Here is a 10,908-nt window from a genome sequence, read left to right as displayed (position 1 = left end):
GGTTTAATTGTATGAGTTATGCAATATTGATCCGAGAGATGAGAATTGATGTTTAGGCTTAGTTTCAATAGGCGGACTAATTTATAAATGGTTAAGTCAAGATTTGAGAGATGAGATTTAATACCGGTAAATTAACTCTGTGATTGTAATACTTAGCGAAAGTCCTTTATGATCTGATTAATTATTGCATTGATGATTGATTGTCGTGTTTTACCCTGGAATATTTTTTATTGGTGAACCTATGCCCTAGGTCTTTTATTCATTGATTTTCCCCCTACTTTTATTTCTCCCTACTTTTATTCCTAGTAGTTTAGTTCCCTTTAATAACAACAAATTGGTTACTTGATAATTTAGATTACTTTTGATTAATTAGGAATAAATTGACTTGTTTCCCTGTGGTTCGACCCTTCTTCCCTATCTCCATAGTTATTGGACTTAGGATTTATTTCCCTGTGGCTGCCCCCTTCCTCCTCCTTTGTTTTCTTTTTATTTTTGCTTAAAATTGATTAAATTGTTTTGGGTTTGATTTTATGGTTTGAAATTGATTTATTTAGTATCAAAATTATGTTTTAATGTTTTAAACATTTAATTTCATATTATAATTGTATTATAAATTTTCAGATTTATATTATTAAGAATTTAGGGTTAAAAACCTTTATTTTTCACGGTTTAGGGTTTAAAATGTGATTAATTGATTTAACTAGTTACTTTGTGTTTATATAGTGTTAAATCTTTAGTTTTGATGATTAAAAATAAATTTTCAGATTATAAAATTATGAATTTTCGGATTTAAACTATCCTAAATCATATTTTTAGAGTTTTACTTATAATTTTTAGCTATTCTAACTCAACTATGTTAATGGGTTGCTAATAAAGTTTCAAATTTAAAGTTTTTGATTAAATTTCAGAATTTGTAATATGAATTGTATTGTTTTAGTATCAAAATGAGAAGTTTTTATGTTTCTACATATTTTATTAAGCTACTACTTTGATATTTCAAGCGTAGATTGTTGATTATCCTAAAGAAAATAACAAACTAAAATTTCAGATTTTCTTAGTAGCTTTAGTATGCTATAATTTTATGTATAAAGGTGTATTTTAAGGTTTTATGAAGGAAATATAAATAACTATGTATAAGCTTTTGATTTTAATTAAAGGGAAGGTATTAAGGTGTTGTTTAATTGGATTTTGAAGTTTTTAAAGTAAGTTAGTATTGCTGTAAATTTTGTTGTTTGGGTATTGATTGAAGTTTTATTGTTTGTTTTAGGAGAGGAGTTTATTGAAGGTGATTTCTAGATAGTAAAGTGGCATACCATTTCGTTTACTCAAGGTACGTACAAGTTACGAAACCTTGCATGTAGATGCATGTTTAGGGATGTATCGAGAACCCAATATCATGTATAGAGAATTGACTGGGCTAAATTGTTTGTTTATACATTGTGATTTCCGTATGTTGTGCACTATTCTATATTGGAAGTATTGTTTATGCTCTAATTATGTAAGATGCACTTAGAGGCAAAGGTATGTGATTTGATGAAATGATTCATTTATTACTCGTTCATGATCGTGGAGATAGAATGAGTAAAGGAGGAAATTTAAGTCTTATAAGACGAGGTTAATATTGAGGGGTGCTTTATGTACTAAAGGTGTTTATGCACCGAGGTAGTTAAAGGAATAAATAATAAATATTGCTTGTCACTAATAAATCAATAATTGAAATTGAAAACTTGATTTACTTGATTGAATTGATATTGGATTGATTGTATTCTTTTGCATATGAGTCATCACCAAGTCTAAACTTGTAAACGTAAAGTGTAAGATGGATGAGCAATAAAACTCTGGATTTGTGCACATCTGGAGTAATGACAATCAGGGGTTGGGGTACACAGGGTATTAGCCGTGCACTTTTCTTAGGGCTGTCTGATCTACGAGTCTCTCATTTCAAATACTTTTCAAAAACTAAAAGTTAGATGAGATCTCATACTAGCTATGGTCACGGAGTCGCGCCCGTGGTCGTTGGATGTTTATTGATGTTTCCGAAAGAAGGCATGGGGTTTTTCTTTTATTGATGTTCCAATGGAGCATGGTATGGAAAACCTTGTCTATTGCTTAATCCAATGTATAAAATGAAATTATTTAACTATTGTTAACTAGTGAAGTCATAGTAAAACTGACAGTTGCGTCGCGTATTGAATCTATAATTTAATTGTGTGCGATGATTGAATGTTAGTAGCATGCTAGAGATTTCTTATTATAATTTGTAGCCCGTATGTACTCAGCTTTGCTGATTACGTGCTTTTGTGTGTCTTTCTTTGGTCATGGCCTTCACCTTTCAATGACCCTGTGACGATCCAATTTATACACTTGTAATATTGGGGAGCAGATTAACCACAGGCTTTTACATGTTCTGAACTTGCATCAAGGTGGTGGGATTTTGAATTGAGTGTTGATTACCATTCACAGTTTACTTTATTTCTTACTTTTGAATTTATTTAGACTCGGTTTCATTTACCTATCACTTTTATTATTTTGGGTTATGAATAAGGGTCTTAATGGTTCCAAGTTGTAAGACTTTGGTTTTGAAACTTATTTATAACTGAATTAGTTTTTCCGCTGCTAATTTCTGATATAGCCTTAACGTTTGAATACGTGGCGGTAACATGCCAATGGTTATCCTCTATTTTATTTAAATTAAGTGGTTTGGGAAAAGGGAGAATTATTGGGGTGTTACAGTTTTCCAAGGATATTTCTGTGCGTTGGATTCAATGGGAGATTCTAGAAGTTATTGGGACTTTGGTTGTGTGTCATATTTAGAAGGTTCCAAGGTCTACGGTTGCTCAGGCTCATTGTTTAGCAGGGATGGCGCGTTGGCGTGATTTGCTTTGTTTCCGTTTTTAGTTTGTTTGTAAGTTCTTTTGTCAAAAAAAAAATAACAGGGTATATTGGTCTTTTCCATCATTAAACATAGGGCAAAAGGGTAATTGCATGTATGTTGATTCAGTAATCTTGCCACACATGCACACATACGTATATTTTGGTGAGTAACGACGTTACCCCAATTGATGTATCGCACCGTTATGTCAATTTTGTCCGTTATTTCTTCAGCTACCCCATGGCCCATACCCAATATATCATCAATGCAGCTGACTAAGTTAAATTGTGAAGCAATTTTTGTGAAGCAATATATATTTGTACCGTATGGCCCATACCCCATGGCGCTTTGCTTTGTTTCATTTAGTAAATTTTTTTTAATGTTTATGTGGTTAATAATTTCATAAAATTTTTTATTTCACTGTTTTAAATATATATTTTTTTATTATTATTCAGAGTTGGTTTTGTTGTGTTTTTATGAACCATTTTTTTTTTAAAAAAAAATTCAGATTTGGGTGATAATTCATAATCTTATATAATCTAGTCTTTAAAATTTATAATTCGCATAATGTAACTGAATAAACCAAAATATATACAAGTGATGGGCCAGATTTAGCTGTGAGCAATGGGCATTTGATTGTGAATTTAGACCATTATGTTTTGACCCAAATCCACAATCATTCACTTTATTTAGTACTCCTAAAGTTAAAGACCAATATGTTTTAGGTACTATGATTAAACTTATTAGTTGTGTGTAGTTTACCTTGTTGCAATTATAATAAATATAGTGCTTATTACTTGTGTGTAGTTTACCTTGTTGCAAATATTAAAAAAATATATATTGCTTATTAAGTGTGTGTATTTTTCGTTGTTGCATTTCTAAAAAAAAAATATGTTGTACATAGCCGTTTGAAAGTCTATTTTATAAACGATAAACTCTAAAGTTAACATGCCTGCGCTTTATAAAATATAATATGGCCTTGTAAATTTGTCCACATTTTATGTACAAAACTGGGCCAAATACAAGCGGCACAACATGTTTTAGTCAAATTATAAGCTTTAAGTATCTAAAGGTCCTTAGCCCATTGGGTTGAGTGCAGTAACCTATTCATAGTTTCATACTATATAAAATATTGTGATGATCAACCACTAAAGACATTTTAGGCCCATTGAAAGAAATGCCACATTCCTATTATTTAATATGTACAAGTATACACTACCGCAGTAAACAAAATTTTAGGGGCATTTAACTGGACTAAACTAATTCATAGGGTTCAAAGTACTCATATTGGGATTACAAATATATCCATGATCGTTGGCCCATTAACTTAACCTAACCGACATTTTAACATGTTCACAAGATACAACTAACATACTAGATTTCAATTGAAACACACCTAGTCAAAATTTAGCAAGACATATTTTTGCTCCGCAGTAAATTGACCATAGATTAACATATAACACAATAGCTAGCTACTGTTGTAATTACAAACTTTCCAAGTTTTTTGTCAAAAGAGCTACCATCTCCTACCACAGGCTGCTGCGCTGCAAGCTGGGGTTTATTGTTAAGTTTAAGACATCAAAAGTTTAGCACATCTAAATATTAGTTCACAGAATTACATATACAAAGTTGTGCCACAGTTGGATGAACACAGTTAAAAAAAGTTAACACATAGACACATCAAAAGTTTTGTTGATCAAACCTAAACCAACGCTCATGTTTAAACAAATTATAGTACCCCTTGTCACCTTAAAAGCCGGAGGAGATTTGCAGATCATTTGCACCACCACTTCTTCCCCCTTCTTGATTTTCTAACCCCATATCATGCTTGATATTCCCTCACTTATGTTGCAAAGTCTGATCTGGTAATGCTCGTTCCTTTTAACATACAGAAAAGATGGCTACTTCTTATTCATCCATACATTGACTTTAGTTCTAGGCCCCAGGGGTCCAAATGAGATCTTGCAAAGCCCAACGGCACATTCTACAACATTGATTGTCAACATATGAATGGAAGCATCACAACAGAGATTTTATATTATATTCAAATTACATTAGATAAAATCCATTTGTATTCCTACAGCCCAACGCATAATCACTGACCCACTAAACTAAGTATATTTTATAATCAAATTAGGTGCGTGAGAGTATTAAGGGAAAAATAAAATCATAGTCTAGGAATATAATTTGGATTTATGCATGAGAGCAATCAGTGCAAACCATTAACACAATACATCAATCTAAATTAGTTGTATTCATGATTACATAAGTTCACATTATCTTGCTACAAGATTCTAATAAAGGAAAAGGATGCATTCACATACAAAACCCTTACCAATCTACCCACATTAATGTAGGGTTGTGTGAACGTTGCGCTGAACTCCGGGTACTCCTCAACCTCATCAGGGCCAGTACAATCACTTGTACTCCCATCAGAGAGGGAGCCAATACCATCACTTGAAATATCATCAGACTAACAATGATATCATTGTCATTGGCTTTGGGGACCTCTACTCCATCTCCAAATACAGTCACATGGAAGCTGTTATTTCCCTCGTATGTAATTTCAAGCTTGTCTTCAACTAGTATGTCGTTCTCCTCCATGAAAGTCTCCCATCCTTTCCCAAAGTGGTTTCTACCCGATGTCCATAGGAGATATATAGCAAATAGATGGAGTACTCCTTATCTATATCCTCTCCTCGGTGAAATTTGACAACAGGTTCTCCTCTAACCAGCTTGTTAACTTTGTTAGGTATTGGCTGTAAAGGTGCATAATATTTAGCATTATCCCATGAGAACATCAAGGCATGTAATAAGATACCCACACATGCAAGAAAATAAAATAAAGACTCTCACCAATGTATAAAATATGGAATTGTCAATCTCAACATCAAAGATTAGATTGTTATTTGTATAACACGCCAATAATACTCCCTTTTCCAAACCACTTACTTTGAATAAAATTAGAGGAGAACCATTGACATGTTACTGCCACGTGTTAAAATGTTAAGGCTTTATCAAAGTATCATAGCGAAAAAACTAACTTAAAACTTAAATTAATATAATTTAGAAAACCAATAAGTCAAAGCTTACAAATTGGAACCATAAAGGCCCTTATTAAAACCAAATCAATATTCAAAATCCCAAAGCATAATTGAAATAGTAAAACATAAATAAGTTCAGCAAAAAGAACGAATACTCTCAATTACACCAATCCCTTGACAATGCGTATGTCAAATCCCCAAACTTCACATCATCAAGCTAACCTATGCAATACTACTCCCGAATAATACAAGTGTAATAATTAGATCATCACAAGGTCATTGAAAGGCGAAGACCATGACCAAAAGTAACAAACACAAAAGCACGCTCAGCAAAGCTGAGTACATACAAGCTACAACGTACAAAACCTAGCATGCTCAATTAATTAAAGTAAATAAACATGCAACACGAATTCATTAATCAAGACTCTACACTTAGACAATTCAATTGACTCAACATATACTTACTAACCAACTCCAAACACTTGACTCTTTACATTTAATTTGATTAATTTAATTTGAAGTAAGCAATAGACGAGGTTGTCCAACCCACTAAATCATTTTGGTCCCAATCGACCATTTAAAATAAAAGTTTAGCGCAATGCAAGAATGGGCGCGACTCCATTCTCACAAAGTTAGTCTAAGATCCCATCTAACTTTCATTATAAAATTAAATTGTAAATACCAAAAGAAAAGAGGACATGTTGATCAAACAAGCCTCGGAAAGCCACGAGCTACCACCGTGTACTCCAACCCATAATTGTCAATACTATAGAAGTGCACACTTTCCAGAGTTTTATTGCTCATCCATGTTTCACTTTATGTGATTACAATTTTAATTAATAGCCGACTCATTCAAGTTAAATTTTAATCTTATTTAGGACAATAGTGATCACATCATAAATTGACCTTTAATTCCATTAAACTTCCAAATTATCCAAAATTGTTGAACATAGTCAACCCACCTAGCCATTTCGGGTTAATTCACTTTTACTCAACATACTAACAAGTCATGCTTGAGTAATAAATAAAATAATAATAACCTTGTGGAATAATTAATAAATTCATTCCACTTAAACCATTTAATTCCAATCCTTCAATAATCAAAATATGGTTAATAAACCAATCCTATAAAAACATGCTTGTATCAACATTCCATACAAACAATTAGTCTAATATATTTCAACATGCTTGCATCCATAATTCCATACAAACATAATCAATTCACTAAAACATGTCTCATAAACATAAGCACATGAATTAACTAAATGTATAACCAAAGAATTTTCATCCAAGTGTTCTTTAAACATAAAACTAAGTTCTTTCATTTTGGTACCTAGACATGATACTACTTACAATGAAGTAGACATGTAAAACAATCCTTTGTGCCACTTTTAATCAATTAAAATTCTCCAAGGGAATAATCACCTCCTAGAAAACAACCAATAATCACAAATTAATACCCAAACTAATTTCCAGCAATATACACTACTAGTAAACAGCTTAATTCCGACGAAAAAGTTTCGTCGGAAACACCCTATTTTTCGTCGGAAAGTGTCGTCGGAAAAGTATTCGTAGGAAAATAGACCTTTTCCGACGGAAATTCCGACGAATTTTTGAGTCGGAAGAGGTTTTATGTGTATGAAAAAGTCTTAAAGAAATTCCGTCGAAAATTTTCAACGAAATCAGATTCAGTCGGAAATTCACGACGGAAATTCCGTTGGGAAATCCTTTAAAAAAACAAAAAAAAAGCCCCCACCAACCCATACCACCATCAGCCCCCACCGCTAAACCACCACCTCCACCGCAACAAGAACAATTAAAAAACTCCTCAAATATTATTTCCCATAACCACCACCGACCACCCTAAGCGAACCACCACCGATCACCTAAGCTGACCCAGAAAAACCCACCAAAACCCACTAACGCCTAAAGACCAACCCTCACCCACCCACCTACCAAAAATCGACTAGACACACCCACACCGAATCCACCTAACCTAAACGGCCAAACCCTCACCGAACACTAACCAAAACACCCAAACCTAGATCTGCATCACCACCGCCACCGACAAGTCCACCGCCACCACAATTAACCATAAAATTAAAAAAATCTAAAAAAAATAAGAAAAAATACATACCTTGAACGAATTTCACCAACAAAACCCCAAAATTGGCTCGAATTTGGGTTTTAAAAGTCAAATTCAACCATGCTCGTGGGCATGAAAAACCATTAATTTATATAATTTGGCAAGAAATTGACGAGAACACCACCAACCATGCTCGTGGGCATCTTAAACACCACCAACCATGCTCGTCGGTGGCTAGAACACCACCAACCCTACTCCTCGGCGCCGTGAACAACAACAACAAAGAACAAAAGAGATAAGAGAAGAGGAGAAAGAGAAAGAAGATGCGGAAGGAGAGAGAAGAAGAGGAAAGAGAAGAAAGAGAAGAGGCGGAATAAGAGAAGAGGAAGGAGAGAGAAGGAGGAGGAAAGTGAGAAAGGCTGGGAAGGCAGGAAGCCCGATTTTAGGGTTTCTAAAAGAGTTTTTTTTTTAAAATTATATTCCGACGGATTTAAATTCCGTCAGTAATGGTACTATATGACAGAAAAAAATTCCGTCGCAAAAGTCCAAATTTTCGATAGATTTTTATTCCGTCGGAAATATCCGACGGAATAAAAGTTCGTCAGAAATTTCGACTTTTGTGACAGAATTTTAGGTGCGTCGGAAGCATTCTGTCGCTATTTGCCCGTTTTCTAGTAGTGATAATTTTATTTAAAACACCTTAAAACTTCCTTTAAAACATGTTTTTATGGTTAATTAATCATTATAAATACAATAAGAATAAAAGCCCAAAATTAATTGATTATTAGAACCCTATAATCCCAATTTAAATAAATTAGAACCCTAGGTTTTAAAAATATAAAATCTGAAAATTGTAACAACAATTATAATATGAAATTATTAGTTTAAAACATCAAAAAGATAATTTTGATACTAAAAATATAATCTTTATACCCCAAAATCAAAACCCAAAACAATTTAATAATAAACAAGATAATAGAACAAAAATAAAAGGAGAAGGAAGAGGGGGGAGGGCAGCCACGGCAGGGCTGCGGCAAGGCTGGTTGTCGCCGGCTTCTGGTGGCCGACGGAGGTGAGGGTAGCAGGCGGAAGCAGCTAGGGGCGGCAGTGAAGGAGCAGTGAGTGAAAACTCACATAAAAGGGGAAAAAAGAAAGAAAGAAAAAGAAAAAAAGAAAAGAAAAATAAAAGAAAAAGAAATATAAAGGAAATATAAAGAAATATAATAAAGAGAAGAGAATTTACTAACTTTTTTGTATGGGGAATATTTTGGGGATTTTTGGGGTATTTATAGGAGAGAGAGTTGTAGGGTAAGCAGGAGTATTGGGCCTCATAAAAAATAATGGGTCAATTAAGTACGTAAAGTGGGTTAGGCTTTGTTTGTTGGACATAGATTATAGAAGAAAAGTTCATAAAAAGTTTTTTGTAATAAAATCATTTATCAACCCAAATGTAATTTGAAACTTTTGAAATTAAATCCCGAAAAATACAAATAAATATTATAAATAAAATATAATTTCATTTATAATATATTTAAAAATACAGGGGGTCACAATTCGCCGCCATGATTACCTAAATAAAGTAATTTGCCAATTAGCCATCATTATGCATTGAATAAACAACAAAATTTCAAGCACAAAAGTTGTAGGTAAGTACCATGGCAAACAAATAACAAAATAATCATTGGACAACCTTCATATCCATTTACTGCTCCATACACATTGAGGAACAACTAACTTCATACATCTAAAAATATGGAACGCTCTAAATTTCCTCTATATTTGTCTGTGTGTCTACTAAGTAAACTAAATCATATCCTAACTATATTGTCATGCACAATTGTAAAGTATAAGCCCTAATAATTTTCCACCACATTTTGATTTATATATATATCCTTTCTTACTTAATCTAGTTATACAAAAAGTTGTGACAAAAATTAGAAAGTTAAAGTTAGACAATAATCTTTGGAATGGCTAAAAGGCAAACCTAAAAATCCAAGATATATATGACAATGATCTAAACTGCATAATAAACATAACAAATAATTTTATTATACTACAAAAATGTTTTTATTTTTTTTTATTTTTTTATTGTTCACTTTAAAAACAAACCTCACCACTCAAAAAAGAAACATTTGTCAGACTGAAATTATACACTATACAAATACAGAACATATATTACAATTTTTCCGTTTAAGCGTAATCTCAAGAATTCATACTCATAGATCTTGGGATTTTCTGGTTGATTTATGGTCAGGTTTATAAGTGCCGTATGGTAAAGGCCTAATAGCGAATTATACAAACACAAATTCCTTACCTTTAAGACTGTATTCCTAATGAGCTATAATTTGTCAAACACTTATCACATAACAACCAAAGCTTAAGTATAATTTATAATAAAATCTGCAATTGACATGCATCAATAATCTGCAATTGACATGCATCAATTAACAGAGATACTATTAATTAAACCGAAGCCAAAAAAACATTGTATTAAAAAAAAGGCAAAAATCTGCAAATTAAAGGGTACATATTCAATGAAGAAGGTCCACATTCAAGTTCTACACCATACACATCAAATTGAAGCGAAAAAATTACAAGAGAAAAAAAAATATTTAGCAACTTAAACAACTATAGTATGAAAATGGAGTTGAATTTTTAGGACACAAAAACTCAAAATATGTGGATTTGGGTCTACTTTCGTCAAATAACTAATTTTATTCGTCGTTGGGTGTAATTGTATACCTTAAACTTTGCTATTGACTTGGGATTTCCTTAGTGAAACGCCGCACCTGGAGGTCCACCTGAGTAGTTGGCCGACGCCGGAAAAATTAGACAAAACAATAGATGAAGACATTTTGGGAGGAGAGTCTGATGAGGAGTTGGGGGCACATAAGAGTGAAGAAGGA

This window comes from Chenopodium album, chromosome 1 (assembly GCF_948465745.1).
Source record: "Chenopodium album chromosome 1, dcCheAlbu1.1, whole genome shotgun sequence".
Lineage (NCBI taxonomy): Eukaryota > Viridiplantae > Streptophyta > Magnoliopsida > Caryophyllales > Amaranthaceae > Chenopodium > Chenopodium album.
The sequence above is the reverse complement of the archived record's forward strand: the minus strand, read 5'-3'. Positions refer to the sequence as shown.